General features: G+C 43.1%; 1 protein-coding gene and 1 pseudogene across 1 annotated transcript in view; both read left to right on the top strand.

The window, feature by feature from the left end:
• The window catches only part of LOC145391436 (uncharacterized), a 192,425-nt gene that overhangs the window by 169,718 nt on the left and 6,359 nt on the right, over nt 1–16,348 (top strand). The window lies entirely within an intron of this gene.
• Nucleotides 4,406–4,524, top strand: LOC145391574 (5S ribosomal RNA; annotated as a pseudogene).

Raw genomic sequence — 16,348 nt, 5'->3', positions numbered from 1 at the left:
CTCCACCCACGTGTTCCTTACGTGTCAGCAAGTACATTGGCGGAGGGTTAGTGCCCCTCCAGTAAAAAAACTAAAAGACAAACGACCATCTCTTACGGGATTATGGCGTCTGGCTATAGACGGACTAGTGCATGACAAGGGCTGGCACCCCTTTTTATCTGGAGAGTCGTTTATTGGTTATCCCACTATCGTATTCTTTCCTTTTTCTGGCTATCTGAATCATACGTCACCCTTCCTGCGGGTGGGAAAAAGAGAGATGATGATGATGATGATGATGGTGGTGCAGCAATCACTATGTATTGTAAATGTGAATAACATAAATACATTAATGAATACAAGAGAAGAAAATGAAATTTCGTCAAAACATTGGAACCCAGTGGTCCAGCACAAGGACAGACCCAGTACTAACCTCTCTGCCACTCCCTTAATACCCTCAATAGGTTGATGTGTTCTTGTAACATTTTCTAACTGTTAGAAGACTGTTTTAATCAGATCAAGACAGGAACCTGCTAGTGAGGGGGTTAATGAAACCTGTATCTAAAGTGTCCAGTTTTGAAAGACAATTCCAAGCCGTCCGAAGAAGCAACAGCGAAATGAAAGATATATTCGTATTGAAGGTGTTAAGAGCAATGATTTAAAAAAGATATATTCTCATTGAAGGCGTTAAGAACTGTGAATTCTACTGCATGCACACTGGAAAATTTCGTCGGCCTGCGTATACAAAGGTAATTACTGTAAAGGAAAATAAGCTGATGTACGAGTATTAGGAGTTGTAGGAAGCAGATGTGGTTGGGAAGGGTTTAGGGATATTGTTTACAAGAGGAAGAAGTGGCTAGAGTGGTTACAGGGCAAGGGTTCAATTGAAATAAGAACTAAATATACTGAGAGCAAGAAACACGTAAAGAGACTTGTGAAGAGGCAAAAGAATGAGGTAAATGATGATCTAGGAAGAAAAATGTATGCAAACTACTCTGAAAACAGGAAGTTATTCTGGAAAGAGCTGCTGCAATATAGAGGTGAAAGAGGAAAGAAATGTGAAAGTGTGAAGGATGTAGGTGGTAGATAATTAACCCATGGGGATGTTTCAGGACCAGATGGAATGAATATTTTGAAAGCCTGATGAATGGGAATAGAGAGAGCACTGCCATTGTAAACATGATTGGTTTTGGGGATGTGCAGAGAAGGAATGCAGTGCCAGAAAACGTGACACTCGCACAAGTGAAGAGTGCTGCTAAGCGGCTGAATAATGGGAAAGCAGATGGGGTTAATGAGGTGTATGCAGATATGATTTAGTGTAGTGGAAAGAGCGGAATGAAGTGCTTGTTGGAGGTATGTAAGAAGTCATGGATGAGCGAAACTGTGCCAGCAGAGTGGAAAAAGGCTGTGATTGTACACTCGGAAACCACAATCTCTAGCCCACCTGGGTCGGTGCCGGAGGTTAGTACAGCGACCTTTCTGGATGGCGGCCCACTCAAACTATCACGAGGCTCTGTGTGTCGTATGTTTAATCATCCTGCTGTATATAATGTTAAGCAATCATATTATGACTATATAGGTGTCATTATGTATAAGAACTGTATGCCTATCTATCTATCTATTGCCAGACGCCTCAATCCCGTTTGGGGTGGCCACAAACAAATCTCCTCCAAGTCGCCCTGTCCCCCGCCATTTCACTGCCCTGCTCCCAACTCACACCCCCCTCTCTCAAATACCTCTCCACCCCATCCCTCCATCTCATCCTCGGCCTCCCCCTCCCTCTTCCCCCCTCCACCTCACTCACATACACTCTCTTCGTCAGTCTTTACCACCTCCATTCTCTCCACATGGCCAAATCATCTCAGTATGTATGTGGCATTGTATATTCATTAAATAGGGACATGAAGAAAACTTAACGTAAGTTGTAGTTACGAAAGTAAGAATGGAAAATATAGACTTCCAAACCACCAAGTGATTCGACACAATATATTTAGTATTTGTGTGTATGTGTGTGTGTGTTTTCTGTAACACCAAGCTTCATCCGTAGAAGGAATGATTTTTCATAAAAGGGTGTTTCCATTTATCATCGGTGATAGCTCGCCCATTCGTAATTGTGCGCATCGTCCCATAGCACATTGTTTCCATCAAAACTATGGTTCATCCATATTTCCCTTCTTCCGTGTAATTGTATCCATATGGCTTTGTGCTTACTTTTCACTTTTTTATTTACCAAACTAATGTGGATCAGTTACTAGTTATCTCACACACACATGCACATAGCGCAACAAGAATGTTTTGTGGGTATGGCTATTGGTTACATGAAACACCAAAAATATTTTTCACATGTATTATGCATAAACACTGTAAACATATGTGATTATTGTAGTAACATATATTTTGTCTGGACATAGTCCCAAGAGTTATGTATATTTTTGCCTCGACATTATAAGCATATTTATGTGAAGTGATGTAAAATCGCAAAGTAAAATACCTTGACAAATTCGCGAGAGTTAGGAAAGAATGTGTAATGTGTATGTGGCCCCAACGAGGCTACAGGAGGCGCTACCTCCCCCGCCACCCCCCACAAGGCACCGTCGTAGGCGGAGATTTAATTCCTGACAACAGGATCCCGAGGCAAGGCTGCTACCACTGAGATACCTCATGCCCAAAGATTAATACCTTGTCCAACCTCCATCTGCCGTTATAACTTCATGGAATCTGGCAGGCATGGAATCTACCAGATTGCTGCTTATTGTGTGTTGTTGTGTGATATTTGCCCCACACTTGGTGGGGCACTGGCAAACAGACAGCCCATCGGGGAAACTGCAGAAAAAAAGCTCTCAAAGAGAGCGTAGCGGGGACAACAAACTGGTGAAGGAGGGAAAGGCGGCAGAAACAGGGGAAGGTGCGATGGTTGGTGGTGAGATCGGCTGCCCGATGATCGACGAGTGTGGGCGGGGCTTGGCAGTGGATGGTGAGGCCGGTGTAGCGTTATGATCTGTCCCCCTGTCCGCCCCCTACGGCGCATGCGCGGGAGTTGCCAGAGGCCGCCACAAATATGCCATTTGTCCTTTGATCTCTGTAGGAGTAACATGGTCGGAGCCTCTCGCCCTTTGTTTACAAACGGCAAATGGTCATTCCGGCTTCTCATATCATTCGTCTTTAATCTTTCTCGGGTAGTTTCCGCCCTTAAATTAAATTAGGATAGGCGGAAAGCGGTAAAAATTCGAATTTCTAAGGTATGAATGAGTTAGGTTGGATAAACATAGTTATAATTAATCATCTGGGGACGAGTTATCCAATCTGTTAGGCGTGAGGATTGCCTTAGCGCTGTATCTTTACGGGAATGAGTCAAGCTCGTACTGCCCCGTGTATTAAACCATTTTTATCATACATATCCTTGAAATTATAAATAGTTTTGGCACACACTACTTCATTCGGTTGTGCATTCCATTGATCAATTGCCCTATTAGGGAAACTGAACTTCCTTACATCTTTATCACCTCTCTTCTTATGCTGTATTTTGCAATGTTCTCTTGCTGATGCTTCACACATATGATATATATTCATTTATGTCTATTTTCTGTTCCCCTGATATGCATTTATACAGCATAATCATGTCTCCTCCTCCTTTCCTGCAGCGTTGGTAAATTCAATCTTTACAGTCTTTCTCAGTAACTTAAATCCCTTATGATTGGTACCCATCTTGTAGGAGCTCGTTGTACTTTTTCAATTTTATGTGTTTTTTGAGATGAGGATTCCAGACTACTGTGATGCATACTCCAGAGTTGGTCTGATGAATATCTTCCTCAGCATATCTTCATTTATATATGTGAATGCTATTCTCATATTAGCAAGCAATGTATACATGTTTCGTACCTTCTCACTGATGTGATCATCAGGAGATAGTCTGTTACTGATAATTACTCCTAGGTCCTTCTCCTTTTCTGATATGTGTAGGGCTGATCTTCCTAACTTATAATACCAATCTGGTCTTTTCTCACTTTTACCAAATTTTATTACATGACACTTATCCACATTAAATTCCATTTGCCATTTATTGCTCCATTCATGAAGCTTGTTCAATTCCTCTTGCAGCTCTTTGCAAGAATCTATGTTAGTAATTTTCTTTTGAATTTTTGCATCACCTGCAAACATATTTAGATAGCTTCCTCTTTGCATTATATATTCACTTTAATACCCACCCAACCCCTTTTAAGTGCCATAGAGTCAATAAGTGGCTTGGTGCTAGCTTTTCCTTTTCCTTTTTTTTCCAATTATCCAATCCAATCCCTTTAGTTTTGAGAAATCTTACATCTCCCTTTAGTTTTGAGAAATCTTACATAAGAGTGTTAGGCTAGTCCAGTATTGTTCAAGTTCAGTCATTGTGAAATAAAAATTAGCCTCAAAATTTCATTTATGGAAAAGTACTTTTAACTATACTACGTTGAGTACACCGCTTCCCGTCCGATCAGCGAAGTTAAGCAATGTTGGGTCTGGTTAGTACTTGGATGGGTGACCTCCTGGGAACACCAGATGCTGTTGGCATCCCTACGTGTCAAGTGGGGTTGGTGGAGGATTAGTGCCCCTCCCTGTAAAACAATTAACTCTAAGCCCTTGGCCACCCCGTCTGGGATACATGGCGTCTGGCAATGAACGAAGGATGATGACTTTTAACTCCAAATACTATGAAAACAGTATGCACTCCAGTAGGGTATGCTTAGTGAAGTTTCCTGTTCACACTGTTACAGCACTGCTACTGATTCAATGGATAATGATAAAGTAAAAACCCTTATCAGTTACGTTACTGAGATCACTTCAGATACTAGTTGTTATGGGAAATTAAAAAAAAAGAATCCTAAGTTACGTTATTTTTACATTGGGTACATTACTACACATCACTGATTGGCATATTTTAATACCAATCGTTTATTTAAATCTGCACACATGTGCAGTAACATAAACCCTGTCGTGTCCAGTAGCACAGGATATATTTATATACTGTACTATCAGTGGAAATGCATTGAACACAGTAATAAAAAAAAAAAAAAAAAAAAAAAAGGTTAGCACCAAGCCAATGAAAATATGGCACTGAGGTGGAAGGGGGTTGGGTGGTTATTAAAGTGAAAATATAAGGCTGAGATAAGACACATGAAGTACAAGAGGAGGTGAATAATAAGCGCCAGTACCAAGCTAAAACAATGACTACATGGCACTATAATGGAAGAGGGTTTGGTGGGTATTAACGTGAACATGTAAGGCAGAGAGGTAAGACAGATAAAGTACAGGAGCAGAGTGGGAAGAGGGGAAGGATGGAGATTAAAGTGCCCCTTTTGCCACAAGCAGGGATACTGAGGAAGTATTCTGTCCCCCCTCCCCAGAGGGGTACTATCAATGGAAATTAAGCCAGCTCCCAGTCACGGTTATCTCACGAATCCTTTCCCCTTGGGGAGGGAGGGATAGAATACTTCCTCAGTATCCCTGCTTGTCGTAAAAGCCCACTAAAAATCCTTCCCCTTTTCCCCCTCTGCTTCTTGTACTTTATGTTCCACCTCTCTGCCATATATTTTCAATACCCACCCAAGTTAGTGACATATAACTTATTCATTGAATGGAATGGATTATTAAAAAAAAAAAAAAAAATAGAAAGAAAGGAAAGCGAGCACCAAGCCACTCAATGACTATATGGCACTACAATAGGAGTTGGGTGGGTATTAAAGTGAAAATATAAGGCAAAGAGATGGGACAGATAAAGTACAAGAAGCAGAGGGGGAAAAGAGGAAGGATGAAGATTAAAGTGCCCCTTTTAGACGGTTTTTACGACAAACAGGGATACTGAGGAGGTATTCTATCCCCCCCTCCCCTCCCCAGGGGGAAACTTAGTCTCTGAGTGGCTTGGTGCTCCTTTCCTTTTTTTTTTTTTTTTTAATTCCATTCCATTTCATTCCATTCCATTCATGAGTCCTTTACTCATCCTTCTTAACCACCTGTGAGGTCTACAAATACCTGTACACTAGTCAAATTTAACACAATGAGAACACAATGAGAACTACTCAGCTACAGACCAGTATCACTGACCAGTGTTGTAAGACATCTAGAACATGGTATGATAAAAGAGAGGCAGTTAGGTTTTAGGAAGGGATAATCATGTGTTACTAATCTTCTAAGCAATTATGACAAAGTTAGAGAAACATTACAGAAAAGAGAAGGATGGGTGGACAGTATCTATTTAGATTTTAAGAAAGCATTTGACAGAGTACCGCACCAAAGACTTATGGAAGCTGTACCATCAAGGAGGTATCCAAGGTAATCTCCACTGTTGGATGCAGGATTTTCTCAGAAAAAGGGAAATGAGAACAATATTAAGGGGGAATTACTGATCATGGAGGGAAATGACCAGCGGAGTTCCACAGGGCTCAGTTATGTTTTTAGTATATATAAATGGCATAGACAGTAATATTGGAAATGGAAGCTATCTAAATATGTTTGCAGATGATGCAAAAATTCAAAAGAAAATTACTAACATAGATTCTTGCAAAGAGCTGCAAGAGGAATTGAACAAGCTTCATGAATGGAGCAATAAATGGCAAATGGAATTTAATGTGGATAAGTGTCATGTAATAAAATTTGGTAAAAGTGAGAAAAGACCAGATTGGTATTATAAGTTAGGAAGATCAGCCCTACACATATCAGAAAAGGAGAAGGACCTAGGAGTAATTATCAGTAACAGACTATCTCCTTGTCACGAATCAATTCGCGACATTTCCTTTTTGTGAGAAGCCACGAACTATTAGTGGAAAACTCACTGTGTATCGCTCAGTTAACCGTTTCTCTCTCCATTTCGGGGTATACTTTCCAAATCATTCGTCACTTTCAAAAGTGACCGATTTAATGCACGTCACTAAGTGCGCTACTGAGCGATACAATTGTTTCTTTATCGTTCGCCTCTGCTTGCATAAACCGTTAGCCACGCCTTCTTCCGGTGGCTCGTGCTTCCTGCCCATACATTATTTGAATTCAGTCCAGTTTAGTGTTTGCTGTGACGGAGACAGGACCTGTGCAGCAGTGCGAGAGGTCAGCTAGTACCCAAACTCCACTTACAGTTTCTCCAAGCTCCCACCTTTAGTTCTCCAGCTTTGGGTGATACACCGCATTCATTGACTAGTATTTCCTTTGTGTATTTTGTAGTCTTAAGAGTTTAGTTAAGGTGTTTTTCCTAGGCGTAAGTATTTAGCTTCTGTGTGAGTGAGCGAGTGCGTCTCATTTAATTTGATTTGAAATGTAATGTTAAATTTATTTTTGTGATTAATAAATTTAACAGTTCTATTTCTTGAGCTTAATGTAGAGTAAAAATCTTGTTTCATTTCTCCATAATTAAGCTTATTTTCCATACAGCTCCTAGCTTGCATAAACATTTACTATTCATAACTGGTACTTAGACCAGTCTTGTTGTATTAACTTAAAATCCGTTGTGCCAGGAGTTAATGCATCAGCAAGAACCTGATGTTATTATTATTAGTATTAGTTATTTATTGTCAGGGGTGATGTAACTTTCTCCAGAGGCTAACAGTACAGTAATTCAGCAATTGTGAGTAATTAGTCTCTGCTGAGTACTGTTGAGAAAGTTTATAAATTCTCGTTCTTAGAGAATCTTAGCAAATCAGCGTAAAGTAATCGTTGCTTGATGTAGCAAGACAATCATTGTCTCTGCTCTTCAATATTATTGAATATTATTATCAATTTAAATAATATTTAACCATTTATTCCAAAATTACCGTGATACTATAAAAACCCCGTGACAATTGGCGACCTCATTCCAGGATATTAACTCCTAGCTCTAAAGCTATTCATGAGATAGTGCTCACTCATTCATATTTAGGTATTTATCATTAAAGTTTATAGGCACAAGCTTACTGGTGTTTACCCTTAATTTAGCAAGTGAATTTTGCTTTATTAATCAATAGAATACTTAACTCTAGTTTATTTTTGGTAACGCCAGACAATTTTATTCGCTTCTGGGAAGTCGCCGTACCCATTGTGTTTATTATTGAGTCTTCCCAGTCATTTACATTTTTTATTTATTCTTTGCCAGTTAACTAGATAAGACTGGTCACCACTAGCTTGTGTCTGTATTCTTTACTTGTGTTTATTAGTATTCGTCGCTAAGCAGTCAGTACTCAATTTCGGTTACTTAGTAAATTGAGCTAGCATCATGGCTACAGCTGTATATGTACAGGAAGCCAAAGATATTGGTCTCACAGACCCAGAGAAAATACAGAGTTACGTTCTCTCACGGTTCAATTACGAGCAAGAACGTGAGAAAGATGCTCGTGAAGAGCGTAGGATTCAGCGCGAATGCGAGCGAGAACAGCGCGAATACGAGCGAGAACAGCGTGAGGAACGTGAAAGAGAGCGTGCTTATGAACAAGAGCAGCGTGAGAAACAGCGCGAATACGAGCAGAAACAACGCGAGCTCGAGTTAGAAAAAGAGCGAGAACAGCGCGAATACGAGCAGAAACAACGCGAGCTCGAGTTAGAAAAAGAGCGAGAACAGCGCGAATACGAGCGTGAACAACGAGACAAAGAACGAGAACATGAACTTGAAGTGCTGAAGCTCAAGCGAGATTCCTTGGCTTCAGACACGTCTGGTGCAGTTGGTCAAAGCTCCACGAGCGTTCTCCCTGCACATGTCCTGGCGACCCCACGCATCAAGCTTCCTTCATACAAGGAAAGCGAGCGAATCGAGCCGTACATAGCTCGTTTTGAGGACATGGCAGACTTATATCAACTGGATGAGGCAGCTAAGCGGCTTCAGTTTCTTAGCCTATTTGAGGGCCCTGCCCTCGATATTCTCCACAGAATTCGTGGAGACAATCTCACATATGAGATGATGAAAGCTGCACTCATTAAGGCGTATGGTCTCACAGTAGACGACGCCAAAGTTCAGTTCATGCGAGCTCGTCTCCAAGACAAGGAGACAGCTGTTCAGTTCCTTGATCGTCTCACAGCTTACTTAAATGAGTGGATGGAGAAAGATGAAACTCCTTCCACGCGTGAGGGGATAATTGACCTTATGCTGCGTACACAGCTAGAGAGGTCGTGGCCTGCTGAGCTCATAGCACAGCTTAAGATCTGCCAGGTGAAAGATGCCAGCCAAATGGTAGAGAAGGCTGACGCATTCTTTACTGCATACGGGTATCAAACTCGTAAGCAAAACACCTGGAGCAGAAAAGATACTGCCAAGTCTGGGAAGCCGTCTCAGACTGAATCCCAGCACCAAGGCCATTCTCAGAGTAATGGCCAAGGTCCAAAACCGCAGTGGAAGGACCAGGGGCAAAACACTCAGAAACCTGAGTGGAAGAGGTACAAGTACCCTAACCAGCAGCAGTATCAGCCACGCAACCGACCGTTGGGACAAACTTTTTCACCTCCAGCTCAGAAGAGGCAGGAAGCGAATGCAGCCTTCATTCCTCAGCAGCAGCACGGTGGTCACGTCCCTACCAGTGTGGGTACTTCCCCACAGTTCACTAGTCCCACAGTGACAGTGAACCCCCCTCCACAGATGGCCAATGTTCCATCTCCTGATAACTCTCAAGGCACAATGTTTGCCACATCAATTCAGCGGCCTCATGAGTGGCTAGCTGCTTCCTCCACAGGCCCTCCCACAGGTGACAGTACCTTCCTTGTTCAGCCAGGGTTTGTGGGAGGCATTCCTGTGAAGGTCCTGAGAGATAATGGTTCCTCAGGTTGCTCTGTCAAGCAGAGTCTAGTTCGGCCTGAGCAGTATACAGGTCGACAGATCCATGCAAATCTTATTGATGGATCAGTGAGATTGTTCCCTGAGGCATGTATCCAGGTGGCATCTCCATTTTATACTGGTATGACACTTGCAGTTGTCATGCCAGAGCCTCTATTTGACTTGATAGTAGGCAATATTCAAGGAGCCAAGGATAGTTGCTCCGATGATGGTGCCACTCAGACTTCGGCTGCTGCGGTAACACGAGCCATGACTGAGGCTCCAGACTGTGTCACCCCAGTGATCATTGAATCGCCGCAAGATCTGATGTGTAGTCAACTTGTTGTACAAGAACAACATTCTGACCCGACACTTGCTACCGTGCGGAACAAACAAAAGGGTCGAGTGATAAAGTATTCACGGGGAGGTCGAGCCAAGTTCCTTCGTAAACAAGGACGGCTCTACCGTGAGTCACAAACACCCGAGGGCGAGGTTCGACTGCAGTTTGTCGTTCCCGCAAAGTACCGCCTAGCAGTGTTAGAATGGGGTCATTGTTCAGCCTCAGGAGGTCACATGGGCAAAAGGAAGACCCAGGGCCATATCCGAGCTGACTTTTTCTGGCCAGGGATGGGACGGGACATAAATAGTTTTCTCCGTTCCTGCAGTGTGTGCCAAAGTATCGCCACTACTCAGGGACATGCCCTTCCTGTGCCATTTATAACCACACCTGTAATCTCTGAGTCAGTTGAGAGACAGGGTAGTGGTGAAGTGGGTGCAGACCTGACGTCTCGCCCATTGGCCCCACAGGACACATTATGTCCAGGGCCTGTACATACATATTATGTACCGTAAGTTAAGGGGGAAGTTGAGAGGCGACTTGAGGCTATGGAAGACCCAAGTTTGCATAAGGATTTTCAGCTCCCCGATACTAATATAAGTATTGTATTGTAGGTTAAGGGGGAAGTTCGAGAGAGAACTCCGCAGAGGCGACTTGAGGCTATGGAAGACCCAAGTTTGCACAAGGATTCTCAGCTCCCCGATACTAATATAAGTATTGTATTGTAGGTTAAGGGGGAAGTTCGAGAGAGAACTCCGCAGAGGCGACTTGAGGCTATGGAAGACCCAAGTTTGCACAAGGATTCTCAGCTCCCCGATACTAATATAAGTATTGTAGGTTAAGGGGGAAGTTCGAGAGAGAACTCCGCAGAGGCGACTTGAGGCTATTGAAGACCCAAGTTTGCACAAGGATTCTCAGCTCCCCGATACTAATATAAGTATTGTAGGTTAAGGGGGAAGTTCGAGAGAGAACTCCGCAGAGGCGACTTGAGGCTATGGAAGACCCAAGTTTGCACAAGGATTCTCAGCTCCCCGATATTAATATAAGTATTGTATTGTAGGTTAAGGGGGAAGTTCGAGAGAGAACTCCGCAGAGGCGACTTGAGGCTATGGAAGACCCAAGTTTGCACAAGGTTCTCAGCTCTCCGATATTAATATAAGTACTGTAGGTTAAGGGGGAAGAGAGAACTCCGCAGAGGCGACTTGAGGCTATGGAAGACCCAAGTTTGCACAAGGATTCTCAGCTTCCCGATATTAATATAAGAACTGTAGGTTAAGGCAGAGGTTGAGGACCCGTGTGCAGTTCGAGGCTATGGAAGACCCGAGTTTGCACAAGGATTCTCAACTTGCCGACCATAATTGTGTGCTATAATTAATGGCGACCTCGAATGTACGAAGCTTGGCTGTCACTCGAATTTTTCAGCCAGAGCGTACTTTTCGTAGCATGTACTGATTGCTAGGCAGAGAGAGTAATTGTAACTTAATAAGAATTTTGTCTCATTGACACTTTTGATGCTCCACCTCAATTGGTTTTGCAGGTTCAGCAATGGGTGAAGCAGTTTTGCTGTGCGGGCCAGCTGATCGTCTGCCGCACGCTGCCGCCTCTTCTCCTCTGCCTTCGCCGTCGCCATATTATTTACTGTCATTTTACACGTAGGTACAGTTACACTACAACTGTCACACCTACACTATGTATTACATACACCACGCTACACAACAATTAGTTGTCAGTGTAAATGTAGCGAATTTTCGCTCAGTTTGACCTGAGTACAGGATTTTCACCGTCGTCACGGAGTTTTTCCCTCAAGCTTGCTTCTATTAACGTAAATACGAGGTTTTTTCGCTCACTGACGACTGCGACTTTCTCCTGTAGCAGGATAGCACACACACCACAGTGTGAATCTTGTGTGACTGAGTTAGGATTTATATGTATGTATATTGAAATCATTCTTCTGAAGGAAGAAAGATTTAATTTTCATGGGGCGTAATGTCACGAATCAATTCGCGACATTTCCTTTTTGTGAGAAGCCACGAACTATTAGTGGAAAACTCACTGTGTATCGCTCAGTTAACCGTTTCTCTCTCCATTTCGGGGTATACTTTCCAAATCATTCGTCACTTTCAAAAGTGACCGATTTAATGCACGTCACTAAGTGCGCTACTGAGCGATACAATTGTTTCTTTATCGTTCGCCTCTGCTTGCATAAACCGTTAGCCACGCCTTCTTCCGGTGGCTCGTGCTTCCTGCCCATACATTATTTGAATTCAGTCCAGTTTAGTGTTTGCTGTGACGGAGACAGGACCTGTGCAGCAGTGCGAGAGGTCAGCTAGTACCCAAACTCCACTTACAGTTTCTCCAAGCTCCCACCTTTAGTTCTCCAGCTTTGGGTGATACACCGCATTCATTGACTAGCATTTCCTTTGTGTATTTTGTAGTCTTAAGAGTTTAGTTAAGGTGTTTTTCCTAGGCGTAAGTATTTAGCTTCTGTGTGAGTGAGCGAGTGCGTCTCATTTAATTTGATTTGAAATGTAATGTTAAATTTATTTTTGTGATTAATAAATTTAACAGTTCTATTTCTTGAGCTTAATGTAGAGTAAAAATCTTGTTTCATTTCTCCATAATTAAGCTTATTTTCCATACAGCTCTAGCTTGCATAAACATTTACTATTCATAACTGGTACTTAGACCAGTCTTGTTGTATTAACTTAAAATCCGTTGTGCCAGGAGTTAATGCATCAGCAAGAACCTGATGTTATTATTATTAGTATTAGTTATTTATTGTCAGGGGTGATGTAACTTTCTCCAGAGGCTAACAGTACAGTAATTCAGCAATTGTGAGTAATTAGTCTCTGCTGAGTACTGTTGAGAAAGTTTATAAATTCTCGTTCTTAGAGAATCTTAGCAAATCAGCGTAAAGTAATCGTTGCTTGATGTAGCAAGACAATCATTGTCTCTGCTCTTCAATATTATTGAATATTATTATCAATTTAAATAATATTTAACCATTTATTCCAAAATTACCGTGATACTATAAAAACCCCGTGACACTCCTGATGATCACATCAGTGAGAAGGTACGAAACATGTATACATTGCTTGCTAATATGAGAATAGCATTCACATATATAAATGAAGATATGCTGAGGAAGATATTCATCAGACCAACTCTGGAGTATGCATCACAGTAGTCTGGAATCCTCATCTCAAAAAACACATAAAATTGAAAAAGTACAACGAGCTCCTACAAGATGGGTACCAATCATAAGGGATTTAAGTTACTGAGAAAGACTGTAAAGATTGAATTTACCAACGCTGCAGGAGAGGAGGAGGAGACATGATTATGCTGTATAAATGCATATCAGGGGAACAGAAAATAGACATAAATGAATATATATCATATGTGTGAAGCATCAGCAAGAGAACATTGCAAAATACAGCATAAGAAGAGAGGTGATAAAGATGTAAGGAAGTTCAGTTTCCCTAATAGGGCAATTGATCAATGGAATGCACAACCGAATGAAGTAGTGTGTGCCAAAACTATTTATAATTTCAAGGATATGTATGATAAAAATGGTTTAATACACGGGGCAGTACGAGCTTGACTCATTCCCGTAAAGATACAGCGCTAAGGCAATCCTCACGCTAACAGATTAGATAACTCGTCCCCAGATGATTAATTATAACTATGTTTATCCAACCTAACTCTTTCATACCTTAGAAATTCGAATTTTTACCGCTTTCCGCCTAACCTAATTTAATTTAAGGGCGGAAACTACCCGAGAAAGCTTTGAGACGAATGATATGAGAAGCCGGAATGACCATTTGCCGTTTGTAAACAAAGGGCAAGAGGCTCCGATCATGTTACTCCTACAGAGATCAGAGGACAAATGGCATATTTGTGGCGGCCTCTGGCAACTCCCGCGCATGCGCCGTAGGGGGCGGACAGGGGGACAGATCATAACGCTACACCGGCAGCACGATGGTTGAAAGGAGGTAGGGCGGGACTAGAGCCGGGTAGACAGCGCGGCGCCGATGGAGGAGGCGCCGACGAGCTCAGGTGGCACACACACCACAAAGCCAGCCAGGAGACAGGACGTGTGTGCTGGGCAATCCCCAGGTCCTGTCCTCCCCCCTTACTGTTTCTTAACCAGCCCATACACCACTGACTGGGCTAATGTATGGCCCGGCCTGCACTATAGGTGCAGGGAATCTTTAAACAACAACAACAACAGCTCAGGTGGAAACGCCCCGACGCTGCTCTCAACCCCCTTGCCCCTGGTAGAAAGGGCAAAATAGACTCTCCAGCTCTCCAGCAGCAGCAGGTGGAAGCACGAAAAGGGAGGCCCGGTCCTGGTCGTCACATATGGCACAGCCCCGGTCCAGGTCGTGGCGGAAGGAGGGTCGTCGGCCAGATAGTCTAGGGCGGAGGAGCCTCGACCTCCTGGTGGGCAGACTAGAGCACTCCCTCAGATAGGAACAACAGGCCCGTCCCTCGGCTGTGTGGCTGCTGTGGAGACCTGGTCCCGCCGGGAGGTCTTGCCGCGACGAGAGATGTGCTGCGAATGCAGATTGCTGCAGATGTTCTGCCTCCTCCTTATTCCCTCCCACATGTTATGTGCATGTCTCCTCACTGTCTCCCTCATTTTCTCCTCAACACCACATTCAGCAACCATATGCGTCCAAAGATTTTCTGTTGGATTACAATCGGCCCCTTTAGAGGGCCAGTGCAATAGAATAATTTGTGAATGCACCTGAAACCAATGCTTGACTGCCCGGATTGTAGGTATTGGACTGCGGTCTTGCACCGTGTAAATAAACTGTGGGTTTGGGATGGGATATGCTTGCACCAATGGAAAAAAGGATATCTCTAGAATTTTTATATACAGTGTACTGCTCTGCAGTATGTTCAACAACACCTCACCACCACATCCATCCATGCATGGAGGTTGTTACACGACAGCTTGTCGATGTCTCATGGATGTGTCTTCAGTCATATCTTGTATTATGTAACTGCCGACACTGGCGCCTGACTGCTGCGACAGATGTGAAACATTTCTCATCGGTGAAAATGACGGACCCCCAAATATCGAATCCCACATCCGCATACGCCTCAGCAAACCTTTTCCATACTTCCTTCGGTGCCTCTATTAAGGTTCCCTTACGCTCTGGGATGAAACATTGACTGCCAGTCTCCCGTATTCGCCTCCTGGTAGTTATCGGGTGACACTGAACTCCTGTTTCCCTTGTTATGTGAGAGGCACTTGAGAGTGATGATCACTCTGCTGTCCTTTGTGGTCAGACTCCTCGTGGGAGTTACGGTGGGCCTCCGTGTGCCCAGGTGGGATGGTCAAAGTATTACGCTATGTGTCAAATGAGGAATGACTGATCGACGTGCATGCTAAGTTTGCTTAAATATATTGTTAATTAAATATGGTCTTTCATATACGTTGTTACACGAATGAAGGGGAAATAAAAGATATAGATGGGATGTGGTGGAAGCATCGTGATCTGGCACTATGCTCAGACCAGCTTATGTCTGAATTGTCTCGTATATGAACTAATTACCGTATATATTAACCTTCTGTATTAAGGTTGTCGCCTGATGATACCAATACACACACACACACACACACACACACACACACACATGCACGTGAATACAAAAGTTCACGTCCTTGTCAAGCTTGCACATACATACACACACACACACACACACACACACACACACACACACACACACGCACACACACACACGCACACACACACACGCACACACACACACGCACACACACACACACGCACACACACACACATGCACGTGAATACAAAAATTCACTTCCTTGTCTAGCTTGCACACACACACACACACACACACACACACACGCACACACACACACACACACACACAAACGCTGAATACATTGTATCGAATCACTTGGTGGTTTGGAAGTCTATATTTTCCATTCTTACTTTCGTAACTACAACTTACGTTAATTTTTCTTCGTGTCCCTATTTAATGAATATACAATGCCACATACAGTTCTTATACATAATGACACCTATATAGCCATACTATGACTGCTTAACATTATATACAGCAGGATGATTAAACATACGACACACTCAGAGCGAAGCCTCGAATGGTTCATAAGGGCAGTGCTCGGTTCGTGCGTGTGTTACCTGGTGATAGTTTGAGTGGGCCGCCGTCGAGAAAGGTCGCTGTACTAACCTCCGGCACCGACCCAGGTGGGCTAGAGATTATGGTTTCCGAGTGTACCTCTGTACAAAAATAAAGATGAA

This window comes from Coenobita brevimanus, chromosome 18 (genome assembly GCF_032717465.1).
Source record: "Coenobita brevimanus isolate Jiangsu-jjx chromosome 18, ASM3271746v2, whole genome shotgun sequence".
Taxonomy (NCBI): domain Eukaryota; kingdom Metazoa; phylum Arthropoda; class Malacostraca; order Decapoda; family Coenobitidae; genus Coenobita; species Coenobita brevimanus.
Note: the sequence above shows the minus strand (reverse complement) of the source record. Positions and strands in the feature narration are given on the sequence as shown.